The following is a 14606-nucleotide window of genomic DNA, read 5'->3' on the forward strand; positions in this document are numbered from 1 at the left end:
GTGCAGGACCACAGAGGTACACCTAAAGAAAGGGTATTCTCTGGCCACGGAGGCAGTCAGACTGTCTAACGTAGCCATTCTACTGACAGTCTACCAGGCAGCACTAATTAGAGACCTTCCAGAGTGCCCTTCTGCGGCCCTCAGAAGCGAGCTAGACACGGTCAGCCAGCTGCTGGTAAAGTTAGCCCAGCTCAACGTGCTGGCTCAGGGCAGGAGCATTGCTTCAATGGTAGTGGCCAGAAGACAGTTCTGGCTCTCGCAGGCGAGAGTGCAGCAGCCTGACAAGGCCCCCTTGCTGGACACTACAATCACTCCCGGACACACATTTGGTCCGACAGTAGAGGAGATGCTACAACGTTCCGTCAAAGCACAAGAGGCGTCGCAGCAAATGGCCAAGATGTGGCCAAGCAAACGGTTCCAGCCAAAGCGGCCCCAGGGACAGCCCTGGCGCAAGGCACCGCCACAACAGCAGGCGCAACCACAGGGTGGTAAGACCCCCCCCCCCCCCCCCGCAGGTCTATCAGTGCAGCTTGGGGTTACACAACCGCAGCACGTAATACGGCACCCTATCTGAGGTGGCAGTTCACGTCCTCGTGGCTACGGCCAGGCCCCTCGTGAGCGTGAGCAGTCAAAGCAGACCTGAGCCACCCAGACAGCTATTAGCCCATCCCTACACTGTTCCACAGCTCCAGTTCTGGCAACAGTGCACCAACGACATCTGGGTGCACAAGACCATTTCCACCGGGTACACCCTTCAGTTCCGGTTAAAGCCTCCCCCCTTCAGGGGGGTGATTGTAACTGCAGTAAAGGACTCGGTCCAGTCCTCAGCTCTGAATGTGGAGATACAGGCACTGCTCAGAAAGCGTGTCATTCAACAAGTAGACCCTGCTCTGATCGACCAGGGGTTCTATTCCAAATACTTCCTAGTGCCCAAAAAGGAGAGCTGGTTCCACCCTATTTTAGATCTGCGAGTACTGAACAGATACCTACAGAGGTTATCGTTTAGGATGCTTACGCACAGGCACATCATCCAGTCAGTCTGGCATGGCGACTGGTTTACCACCGTGGACCTGACAGATGCGTACTTTCACATTCCCATCTGCCCAGGTCACAGGAAGTATCTGCGTTTCGCATTCCAGAGCAGGGTGTATGAGTTTTGTGTCCTCCCATTCGGTCTGTCTCTAGCTCCTCGAACCTTTTCAAAATGTATGGATGCCATTTTAGCCCCTTTGCGGGCTCAAGGTGTCCAACTGCTGAACTATCTGGATGACTGGCTCGTCTGCGCGCAGTCAAAGGAGCAGCTGACACAGCACACAGTGATGGTTACAAACCATCTTCAGCGGCTGGGTCTGAAGGTCAATTCAGAGAAGAGCCGCCTCGTGCCAAGCCAACAGACTGAGTTCGTGGGGTTGCATCTGGACTCAGTGTCTATGGAAGCGACCCTGTCGACACAAAGAGTTGCCTCACTGGAATGGTGTCTCTCCCTGTTCAGGTCGAGAGAAACAATCAGCATGGAGCTGTGTCAGCGCATTCTGGGACTGATGGCTGCCGCCTCACAAGCCCTTCCCTTGGGCTTATTACACCAGAGACCTCTACAGGCCTGGTTCAATACCTTCGCGTTACATCCGCGGAGAGACAAACACTGCAGGTTGACGGTATCCCGAACCTTGCTGGGAAGCACTACGCTGGTGGAAAGTTCCGGCAAACATCCGCCAGGGCATTCGCCTGGGTCCCATCTTCCGGAGGGAAGTGGTTACGACCGACGCTTCCAACCGAGGTTGGGGAGCAGTCTGGAACAGTTCATGGACCCGCGGAGTGTGGTCAGGACCCTGGAGGTCAGCCCACATCAACGCTCTCAAAGCAGTGGACCTCGCCCTCCGGCACTTCTTGCCAGTGCTTCTAGACAAGCACGTGTTGGTGCGGTCGGACAACACCACGGTTGTGGCGTACATCAACCGCCAGGGCGGCCTGCGGTCCCCCCCACCTTCACCAAATGGAATGTTGCTATGGGCACAGCCGCGCTTGACCTCTCTGCGCGCAGTTCACCTACTGGGCAGAGTCAATTACGCAGCGGACCTCCTATCCAGAGGAGGCCCTCTTGCAGGAGAATGGCGTCTCCACCCTCAGGTGGTAGAGCGCATCTGAGAATGGTTCGGCAGAGCGCAGGTAGATCTCTTTGCTTCGCGAGACCACGAGATGGTTCTCAGTGAGGGATCCCGACAGCCCCCTAGGAGTCGAAGCACTGGCTCACAATTGGCCGCCAGTCCTCCTATATGCTTTTCCACCGACTCTGATGCTCCCCGCCTTCTTAGAGAAGGACAGGGTAGAGCGAGCAACAGTGATTCTGATTGCTCCTCAGTGGCCTCGGAGAATATGGTTCCAGAGCGTGGTGCAGTTACTGCATGGTCAACCGTGGGAGCTTCCCCTGCCAGCAGACCTATTGTCCCAGGCCGAAGGTTGACTTTGGCACCCGAGCCCCAAGCTCATGCAACTATGGGCTTGGCCCCTGAGCGGGAGCGCCTGTCAGCCTTAGGGCTTTCGACAGCAGTGTTCTCAACCTTTCAGAGCGCCAGAGCGCCCTCTACCAGGTCGCAGTACACGTACAAATGGCAGTTGTTCCAAGATTGGTGTTTGGCTGGGGGCCATGACCCAATATCTTGTCCTATGGCAGTAATATTACAGTTTCTGCAGAAACCGTTAGATGAAGGGAAATCTCCCTCTATACTTAAAGTGTATTTAGCCGCCATATCAGCCTGCCATGTACGCATTGACGGATTATCACCGGGTTGCCATTTTTTGGCATCTCAGTTCCTTAAAGGTGCAAGACGCTTGTGACCTCCAAGAGTGACCAACTTACCGTCATGGAGCCTTGATGTAGTGCTAGAAGCCCTTACCAAGGCACCATTTGAGCCTCTCCACACTGTTGCTATGAAGCTCATGTCTATGAAAACCACGTTTTTGCTGTCGGTAGTTTTGCTGTCGGTAGTGTCAGCAAAACGCGCCAGTGAATTACATGCACTGTCAGTGCACCCTTCATGTACTTGCTTCGCAGAAGAAGGTTCTAAGGTCTCCATGCATACAAATCCAGCCTTTCTGCCAAAGGTTATATCCCCGTTCCATATGAACCAGCCGGTCGAGTTGATGGCGTTCCATCCTCCTCCCTTTTCCTCTCCAGAGGAACAATGGTTACACATGCTCTGCCATGTGTGGGCATTGAGGTGTTATATTGACCGTACAAAGACCGTGAGGCAAACAGAACAACTGTTCATATGCCATGGTTCTAAGACGTTGGGTCAGCCTATGTCAAAACAACGCCTTTCCCACTGGATAGTGGATGCTGTTAAATTAGCCTATGAGTCTGCAGGCCTTCCACCGCCAGGGCAGTTGAACGCGCATTCCACTAGGGTTATGGCAACGTTCTGGGCCCTCTTTAGAGGGGTGCCAGTGTCAGATATTTGCGCGGCAGCCAGTTGGGCTACACCGCATACCTTTATGAGGTTTTATTGATTAAACGTGCTGGATTCCTCTGCTCCATTATTTGGAGCATCTGTACTACACTCTATGGCACCTCAGGATGCCTATGTAGTGTTTGATACCCCACCCTAGGACAGGTGTCATTGCGAGCATAGAAGCTGAGGCACAGCTCCGCATATGCCTACTGCCGAGAATCCTCCCTCGCGACAGCTTGGGTACACCGTTCCCATACGTTAATGGTTATTTTCGAATTGAAAGGGAACGATAGGTTGCGGATGCAACCCCGGTTCCCTGAAAGAGAAAATAACCATTAACCCGCGAGGTCGCTCTGGAAGCCTTCTCGGCCCGAAGAGCAAAAGAGGAAGATAGTCTCTGCGCGCTGCATATAGTAAGCTCTCAGGGGGGCGGGCTTACACGGCAGCTCGCACAGAGGCCTAACGGCAGCTTTGCTATAAAGCTCAGCCACTCCCTACTACCTGTCGGCAATGTCCCATACATTAATGGTTATTTTCTCTTTCAGGGAACCGGGGTTGCATCTGCAACCTATCATTTTATGTTGGGAAATATTTTTAAGAAACATAAAAAACTGAAATATCTTGCTTGCATAAGTATTCAACCCCCACACATTAATATTTGGTAGAGCCACCTTTCGCTGCAATAACAGCTTTAAGTCTTTTGGATTAAGTATGTACCAGCTTTGCACACAGTGTCGGAGTAATTTTGGCCCATTCTACTTGGCAGATTTGCTCCAGGTTGTTCAGGTTGGTTGGACGACGCTTGTGGACCGCAATTTTCAAATAGTGCCACAGATTCTCAATGGGATTGAGATCAGGACTGTGACTGGGCCATTCACCTTTTTGTACTTGAGCCACTCCAATGTTGCTTTGGTCTTGTGCTTGGGATCATTATCCTGCTGAAAGGTGAATTTCCTCCCAAGCGTCAGTTTTTTAGCGGACTGAAGCAAATACTCTTGCAGTATTTTCCTGTATTTTGCTCCATCCATTCTTCCTTCAATTGTAACAAGATGCCCAGTCCCTGCTGATGAGAAGCATCCCCACAGCATGATGCTGCCACCGCCATACTTCACTGTAGGGATGGTGTGTCTTGAGGCATGGGCAGTTTTAGGTTTGCACCACACATAGCGCTTTGAGTTGTGGCCAAAAAGCTCTATCTTGGTCTCATCTGACCACAAAGCCTTTTACCACATCGCAGCTGGGTCACTCTCATGTTTTCTGGCAAACTCCAGACGTGATTTCAGATGGTACTTTTTGAGTAACGGCTTCTTTCTTGCCACCCTCCCATACAGGCCAGTGTTATGCAGAGCTCTTGATATGGTTGACTGGTGCACTATATATTACTCCACTCCCAGCCACTGAACTCTGTAGCTCCTTCAAAGTGATTGTTGGCCTCTTAGTGGCTTCTCTCACAAGTCTCGTTTGACTGTTGAGTTTTGAGGGACGGCCTTTTCTTGGCAGTGCCTGGGCGGTGTGATGCAGCTTCCACTTCCTGATTATTGATCCAACTGTGCTCACTGGGATATCCAAACACTTGTATATTATTTTGTACCCTTTCCCCAATCTATGCATTTGTATTACTTTATCTCTAACTTCTGTAGAATGCTCTTTGGTCTTCATTTTCCTTCAGATTCACAGCCTTACCAATGATCCTTCAACAGTGGGGTTTTTATCCAGAAAATGTAACAGCAACTTTAATGGTTCACAGGTGGAGGCCAATGGTAAGGTAATTGTGTCCTCGTTAGGCCAATTTCTTTCATTGGTACAAACTGGGAGCTTCCACAGCACAGGGGTTGAATACTTATGCAAGCAAGATATTTCAGTTTTTACCAACATAAAACCAATGTCACCTTACAATAATTAATTCTGAGTTTCAGTGTTTAAAAATAAAATATTAAACTGAACAAAATTTCAACATACCATTTGTAATTCGGTAATATGAGAGAATTGGTCAGGGGTCTGAATACTTTTGCAAGCGACTGTGTGTTTGTGTGTGTGTGTGTGTGTGTGTGTGTGTGTGTGTGTGTGTGTGTGTGTGTGTGTGTGTATTGTAAGGTACCAGGGAGGGGGTTAAAATCCTTCCCTGCTAAAAACCTTGTGAGAATGCACATTTGGGTGTTATTGGGTTTAATTGTGTAATTGTTTTAGTGATTTAGTTAATCCTCGGCACCTGGTCGTAATTATAAATTAGAGACAGGTGCAGGGTATTTGAGAGGCAGCCAGACTGATCGGGGCGGCTGAGTGAAGAGCCCGACTGCGTGTGTGTCCAGTCGTATTGAAGGTGAAGTGCTGAGTGAAGAGCCCGACTGCGTGTGTGTCCAGTCGTATTGAAGATAGTGTTGAGAGAAGCCCGTTTGTGTTTTGGTGTTTGTCAGGTAAACGGCTTAGCCGTCCTGTGTGTGAGTCAGGGATCGGCTGGTGTATAGTGAGAGCTCCAAAACGGAGTTAGGTGTTTATTTCTGTTTTGTTTTATGTTTATTAAAAGTGCGCATCAGCGCTAAAGCAATTCCGTTTCTGTGTCCTGGGTCTACTTTAAAAGGGGCAACGAACTCCGTGAGTGCGAGGATCGTTTACAATATATATATATTTTCAAAGATATTTACACAACAACAGATGAAGCACCTGAATTGCTTCAGGCAATAAATAAATAAAGACAGGCGGATATGTATTTTATGAGAAATGCTCGTTCCCCCTTGAGAACATGTTATAAAGTGTTCAATGACCAAGCTTACTTCAGCTTCTACACATTGCAGGTTTTAAATCCAACATTTCAAAAAGACTGAGAAAAAAGTGTAATTTACTGGAATGGGGGGTGGGGGTAACATTATATATTTTCCATAGCAATCAAAACAATACTGCCTATTGTATCATTGTACATGTGAAGCAGACTTTTATCTTTCTTGGGTCTCCTCCCCCCAGGTCAAAAACTTTGTTAAGGGCTAAGTTGTTTTCTTGTGTAATTTCCAAAAATAAAGACACCTATCAAATATCTATAGCTCATATAGTTTTTTTAATTAAAGATCGATTAAAGGCTGGGGTTCCAAAATCAACCACATGTTGATGCCCCTGACTTTTGAGGGGCTAGTGTGTTACCTGTCAGGTGATCTGTCAAGCAATTAACCTTAGGATATATCAAGCATTCAATCAGATTTCAAGAAAGTTCAGCAAATTGTAACCTATAGGTATTTTATTTCGTTTATATTGCCATTTAGCACAATCAATACAATTGCATTATATTCTGAAATGAATACTAGATGTCAAGACGGCTTTCTCTTGAAAGGGCAAGACTGCAATCTAAAAACGTTCGGAGATACAAAAGGGTTAAAGGGCGTAAATGCCTGGCTCAGTAAAAGAAACGGCTACAACTGCCAGTTTTGCCCTTTTCAAATAATAGCAGCAATCAACAAATGCCACTGAAAGTCTACGGGAACCCAATCTCAGAACACTATTGTTGATAGACAACTGACTATTTGAAGTCTTATTATTCAACACCATAACCTGTTCTAAAATTTGCAGTATTCTTATATGCTAAAATCTCCAGTAATGAGCAAATGGCCAAACTGAAATAATAAGCATTAACTTCTATTTTAGAACCTGTAACACTGCTTTCAGTCAAGGCTTGTTTGCGCCCTTTAAAATAGGTGACCCAGGCACAGAACTGAACGTTTTAGCGCAGTTGCACACTTTTATTAACACAAACAAACAAAAATGAATACTCTAAATGACTACGATAATATACAGTCAGGGTCTCAACTGAATAAAAGCGCCCTCCTCTATTCATTGTAGGAAAACACACAGAGTCTGGCCACTTTATAAGGACCTGTACCTATTATTGGGTTGGGTTACCAACTGCCAGAGCACAGCCTTCACACAATATGACATAGACTCCACAAGGTGCTGGAAAGTTTCTAAAGAGTCATTAATCAATTGAGTCATTAATATTGTACAGAGGAACTGATACAAAATTAGAAACACAGTATACAATCATATAATCTAACTGGCTACAATCTTGCTTCAGTATAGCAATAGACCTATCATGGCACATACCATAAAAATGGAAGCGTGGGGTACAGGCTATATGTCTTTTAAAATAATAATAAACAGTGAGCAGGCATTACATTACTAGGGAATATAATTTTATTTTTTTTAATAGAGTGTCATTTTAAATTAGTAATTTGCTTTGGTAAATGCTATCCTATTGCAATATTGCGGTATGTGAGATGAAGATAACAAGGGACTGACATCGAAATCCAGTCCCGGTGGTTGTACGGGTCAGGGGCCACAACATGCACACCTTTTAAATATGCACATGCATTTTAATAGGCAATATAGAAAATGCATGTTAATATTCAGTTTTTAATACATACACATGTATGTTATATATGTCTTATTAATTTAAAACACATGTTATCTATCTTATCTAGTTGCTGGCCTGTGCGTGCTCATTTACCGAAGAAATCTGGCACCTTTGTCGTGAGACAAGCTTAAGAACATAAGAACATAAGAAAGTTTACAAACGAGAGGAGGCCATTCGGCCCATCTTGCTCGTTTGGTTGTTAGTAGCTTATTGATCCCAAAATCTCATCAAGCAGCTTCTTGAAGGATCCCAGGGTGTCAGCTTCAACAACATTACTGGGGAGTTGATTCCAGACCCTCACAATTCTCTGTGTAAAAAAGTGTCTCCTATTTTCTGTTCTGAATGCCCCTTTTTCTAAACTCCATTTGTGACCCCTGGTCCTTGTTTCTTTTTTCAGGCTGAAAAAGTCCCTTGCGTCGACACTGTCAATACCTTTTAGAATTTTGAATGCTTGAATTAGGTCGCCACGTAGTCTTCTTTGTTCAAGACTGAACAGATTCAATTCTTTTAGCCTGTCTGCATATGACATGCCTTTTAAGCCCGGAATAATTCTGGTCGCTCTTCTTTGCACTCTTTCTAGAGCAGCAATATCTTTTTTATAGCGAGGTGACCAGAACTGCACACAATATTCAAGATGAGGTCTTACAAGTGCATTGTACAGTTTTAACATTACTTCCCTTGATTTAAATTCAACACTTTTCACAATGTATCCGAGTATCTTGTTAGCCTTTTTTATAGCTTCCCCACATTGCCTAGATGAAGACATTTCTGAGTCAACAAAAACTCCTAGGTCTTTTTCATAGATTCCTTCTCCAATTTCAATATCTCCCATATGATATTTATAATGTACATTTTTATTTCCTGCGTGCAGTACCTTACACTTTTCTCTATTAAATGTCATTTGCCATGTATCTGCCCAGTTCTGAATCTTGTCTAGATCATTTTGAATGACCTTTGCTGCTGCAACAGTGTTTGCCACTCCTCCTACTTTTGTGTCGTCTGCAAATTTAACAAGTTTGCTTACTATACCAGAATCTAAATCATTAATGTAGATTAGGAATAGCAGAGGACCTAATACTGATCCCTGTGGTACACCGCTGGTTACCACACTCCATTCTGAGGTTTTTCCTCTAATCAGTACTTTCTGTTTTCTACATGTTAACCACTCCCTAATCCATGTACATGTGTTTCCTTGAATCCCAACTGCGTTCAGTTTGAGAATTAATCTTTTGTGCGGGACTTTGTCAAAAGCTTTCTGGAAATCTAAATAAACCATGTCATATGCTTTGCAATTATCCATTATCGATGTTGCATCCTCAAAAAAATCAAGCAAGTTAGTTAGACACGATCTCCCTTTCCTAATATATATCTAGATTCAACACGACTTGCGTTAGAAGGGTTTTCTTGCTGCTCTACAAATAAATATTCCAACTCCCACCTTTCCTGAAACAATCTGCCAACCTTATTGATCTTTCTTTTCTTGGTCATTTTATTATATTATTGTTTTTGATAGCCAATAGGCTACAGTGTCTAACGAAAAACACGCCTTAAGCAACACGCACGAGATATGATTGGCTGTCTCTCACTGTCTTCTGTTTATTTAGCTCTGAGCTTCCTGCTACTTTTTTGATGGCTGATGGGATTTGGAGTTCTTATGTGTAATAACCCAATAGACTCAAACTGGGCCAGTCCAAATTACACTGTAATGAATGAACTTTGCGGGGGGCCGGATAAAGCACTTTCAAGGGCCGGAGGGCCTTGAGTTTGACACCCCTGCTTTAGGTCTTTCTGGAAAACTACCATATTCTAGTACCTTGTTGATGCAAAAACAATTATGTTGTGTTAAGCCACCTGTGCAGTGTCCTGTTTTTTGTGCATTTAGAAGTCAAGCACTATATTCTTAATCCAGGGATACTGACAATTTGGTGTTCAGTTTTGAAGCTGAAAAAATAAGTCTGACAGCGACACTAGGAAGGTCGAGTTCACAGCAAATTAAACATGACTTCATTTATCTGTGCACAAACCGAGTTTTCTCAAGACAACATGATAAATGAAAAGGAACAAAACTTGTTTATTATAGACTGCTGACGATCTTTCATCCAATCAGAGCTCATGTGTATTCTCCATATCAGTACAGTTGATGTCACCTGCTTAAGAAAATAAAAAGCACACCTGAGGCACCTCTGGCAATTCAATTACACTGATGTCAATTCAAAACGATGACATCACAATCAATTACCTACCTCAGCCACTTAACGGTATTTATCAGCCTTTTCCCTCTTTTCAAAGAAAATGACAATGGATGAAATAAAGCTTGGCAATGCTTAGAATACATATATAGTGGGATTTTTTAAAAGTATATTAATAATAAAGCAGTATATAATAGACTTATAAAACTGTGTTGTGTACAGTATGAAATATAGAGGTACTTGCGGCACATAAATAAACTGAGGCTAAACTTAAATATTCGCCGTCCTATAAACCTATGTATTATACAGCAGTGAAGCCATAATAAGCATACAGTATGTGGGGTTTAGAGACCTCTCATTTTGTATTTTTCTTATATTATATCATGTGGCAGATGTGTGTTTTGTGATTGCCTATGCACAGCCGCAGGCAAATGTAATTGATTAATTGGTGTGGGGATTGTGTAAGAGTTGCATTGTTTCATTGTTTTATTGAAAAGTGTGGAATGCGGTCAGGTGGTAATTGAATGATTGATTGTCAATTACTGCTGGTCATACCCTATAAAAAGGACAAAGGAATTAATATTTGGTGTAGGTTGTGAGTATGAGAGAGAGAGAGAGAGAGAGAATTTTAAAGTCCCTTTATTGAACAACACAAAAAACGGTCATAATAAACAAAAACACAGATAATTAACCAAACATTCAAAAAATAGCAAAAAAATTGAGATGGTCCCCAGAGTGCCTGGGCAGAGGCAACTTGTACAACACCCTCCAGGATGGCAATGCAGACTCCTCCATCGCTAGGTGAGCCCTCCACTTGGTGTCAGTCAGGTCTTTAAGTCTGTCATAATACAAGGTATTAACCACAGTGCCTTCTCTGCTGAGTGAAACTGTAGGTTGGTCTCTTCATCCAGGGATAACAGCATCCTGGGTCGCTCTCCCCCTCCCCTCCAACAACATAGGGTCGAGCAGCAATAAGGGGAAATCAAGCTCACGCTCTGGGGCCTGCCTCTCTGAGAAGCACCACGCCATGAACGGATGGGCTAGGCAGAGGGGAGGGCAGGTATGGCCAGGCCAGCAAGACACTCCATCAACCGATGTAGCAGCTGTTCAAATGGAGAGGGCGTAGAGCATCCCCAACAGAGAGCAGCCCTTTCTGATCCTTTCTGATTCCTCTCTGCACTGGGAAGGGTTGGTTCAGACCGTTATTAATCTTAACAAAGCTAAAAATATTAGCATATAACATTTTAATATATGAAATAAAAACAGGACTGAAACCAAATGCCTCTAGGGTGCAAAATAAAAAGCCATGGACCACCCTGTGAAAAAACTTCTCCCAGTCAAGCGACACCGGCCCGAAATCTCAGTTAAAAAGTTTAGATACATTAAAAAGATCTCTAATTAAAACTACATTATCAAAAATGGAACGTCTTGGTACACATTATGTCTGGTGACTGTGCAGCGTGCAGTTTTCTTCCTCACCCAGACAAGGGAGACCTTCTCCTGCTGGTCGCAGCCCTCAGCCCGGTACAGATCTGAATACAATTTCACCACAGCCTGGCAAAGCTCCACAGGGCTGGAGACCTCTCTACCCCCAGGCAGCTTCAGTATAAGCATTTGTTTTCTTTCAGCTTATTTCTTCTACAAGCTGAAGAACAAGATCGAGGTGCGTCCATATCTCTTAATTCCACAAATCTTGCTGTTACCAGGGATCTTTTGACCCTCTCCTCCAACAGGCTGCCCAGGCGCTGTTTCCTCTCTTTCAGGCTACAATAAGCTCTGTCTGAGCCTTGACTGCCTAGCTCTCTCTCAATCTTTAAAATCTCATTCTCTAGCTGGCTGGCCACTGCTTTCAACTCTTGTGACATTCTGGGTGAATTGCTGGCAAAACATTTTCATTTTAATTTTCCCCACAACCCACCACTGTCTCAAATTAGAAAAGCGTCCCTTTTCTTTTCTCCAGTTATTCCAAAATAGTTTGAAGATTTATTTAAACTGTGTGGTTTGTAATAATTTAATGTTAATGTGCCTGTGGCAGAGCAAAGCTCTGCCCTTTATTAAATTGGCAGGGATGCGGTTAAATTCCCCTACCTGCCTGGGTTTATTATGTTCAGGTGGCTGGGGTTGATTAGTTGATTAACTTAATTAACGATCAATCAGCGCCCAGCCACCTGACATAAAAGGAGGCTTCTGTTTCCCATTAGGAGGAGGGAGCTGAGGAACCAGGTTGGTGGTTTTTGTTTGTGATTGCTGAATCCAGTGAAGGCATTGCCCAGCCTGGAAACCTTAATTTTGTAAGTTTGGCTTTTTGTCTTTCTTTTTGTGTCTAAATCCCTTTGTTTTGGCCCTTATGCCCTTTTATTTTTGTGTTTATTTATAAACAACACCAACTGGTCGCAGACCGACGACGACATCACCACGACATCACCACGACATCACCAATGACTACGACCAATTCGCGAACAAGCTCCGGTCAGCACGCGATGCAGCTGCAAAGCCGAGCACCAACAACCGAGCCAACCGAATATCGGACAACACCAAAGCCCTTCTTCAGAAAAGGCGGCAAATGCGGGCAGACAGCGCAGACCACGTCGAGTATGGCCTACTCTGCAAGCTGACCCGGGCGCGGCTCAAAACCGACCTGGAGCAGTACATGAACAAGCGCATGCTAGCAGCCGCCGAAGAGCGAAAGAGCCTGAAGAAGTGCAGACTGCTGATGCAGCAGAAACGGGGCCAGATTCCGGCACTAAAGACAGCCGACGGGCGGACGACCAGATCCCGATCGGGCATCAAGGCCGAATGCAGCCGCTTCTACTGCGACCTCTTCGCTAGCAAAGTCCCAGTCGACCCGCCCGACCTGCAACACGACACACTGCCAGCCATTCCGCCGGTGCTTATCAGCAAGGTCCAATACGCGATCGAGAAGACCGAGAAGGACCAAACGCCCGGGCTGGACGGCATCGAGATCGAACTGTTCAAGGAGGGCGGACAGACGCTATGGGCAGCCTTGGCCATCCGTTTCAGTCGCTACTTTGCGCAAAGAAAGATCCCGGACTAGTGGAAGATGGCCAGGACAGTGCTGCTGTATAAGAAGGACGACCGCAAGCAGCTCAGCAACTACCGGCCCATCTGGCTCCTGTGCACCACTTACAAGATCTTCACCAAGGTGCTACTCAACCGACTGGCCAAGCAGTTAGACGAACAACAGCCACCCGAACAAGCCGGCTTCAGGGCCGGCTACAGCACCATGGACCACATCCATGTGCTGAACCAACTGCTGGAAAAAAACAGCGAGTACAAGACCCCCTTGGTGTTCGCCTTCGTTGACTACGAAAAGGCCTTTGACACAGCCAAGATGAACGCCGTGCTACTCGCCCTCCAACAACAGGGCATCGGTAACGAGTATATAGCCCTCTTGCAGGAATTAAACAGTGGCTGCACCACCGACATCAACCTATTCGACTGACCACTGCGCATCACAGTCGGCCGTGGGGTCAAGCAGGGTGACCCGATATCGCCCAAGCTTTTCACCGCCTGCCTGGAGCACGTATTCCGCAAGCTCAACTGGGACAACACCGGCATCAAGATCAACGGCCGATGGCTCAACCACCTGCGCTTTGCCGACGATATCGTGCTGATCGGCAGCTCGGTTGCCGATGTGCAGCAGCGATTGACTGAACTCAACCAGGCCGGTGCCACAGTCAGCCTCAAGATCAACATGGCCAAGACCAAGTGGATGCGAAATGCACAGGTCGCCGACAACACCATTCACATTGGCCAGAACCAAATCTAACAGGTCGACAGCTACATCTATCTGGGCCAAGAACTGACGATGGAGCACAAGAACAGCCGCGAGCTAGCGCGCAGATGGAAGGCCGCCTGGATCAGCTACGCCTCCAATGTCGAGGTGGTCAACAACATGGGCAACAACCTTACCCGGCGCGCCGAATTGTTCAACAGCACCGTGCCGCCGGCGATGCTTTATGGCGCAGAGACATGGTCGCTGACTGCGGCCGACCGGCTGAAACTGGCTGTCACCGAACGGGCGATCGAGCGCCAGATGGTTGGCGTCAAGCGGATGGACCGGATCAGCAACGAGCAGATGCGGCAGATGACCAAGGTCAAGGATGCGGTCGAGTTGGCCGACAAGTCGAAGAACCGCTGGGCCGGCCACCTGGCAAGGAGGACCGATGGCCGATGGACACTGTCCGTGACTGAATGGCTGCCACTCGACATTAAAAGACCGCTCGGTCGTCCAGCCACTCGGTGGAGAGACCAGCTCCGACAAGAAATGGGATGGAATTGGATGTGCCTGGCACGAGACCGAAAGGCTTGGGTACTCCGCTGTGGTCTGCGTCGACCAGACTAATAGCTGGCGACGATTAACAGACCGATTGACGATTGACGATTTATAATAAGAGTTATTTTTTTTTGAACTGCAGTCTGTCTCTGGGCCTCTATCCACTCGCCAGCCTGTCACAGTGCCAATAGGATTTGGAGTGCTGCGCAGTGGGTAAAACAGGTAAAACAGCTGTGGTGAGGTGATGATCAGATAGAACCATGGGATGAATACTG

General features: G+C 46.3%; 1 pseudogene; it reads left to right on the plus strand.

The window, feature by feature from the left end:
* The first annotated feature begins 737 nt into the window (after positions 1 to 737).
* On the plus strand, positions 738 to 11160 carry LOC121321278 (annotated as a pseudogene).
* Positions 11161 to 14606: the final 3446 nt, after the last annotated feature.

The sequence above is a fragment of the Polyodon spathula genome, chromosome 9, assembly GCF_017654505.1.
Source record: "Polyodon spathula isolate WHYD16114869_AA chromosome 9, ASM1765450v1, whole genome shotgun sequence".
NCBI lineage: Eukaryota > Metazoa > Chordata > Actinopteri > Acipenseriformes > Polyodontidae > Polyodon > Polyodon spathula.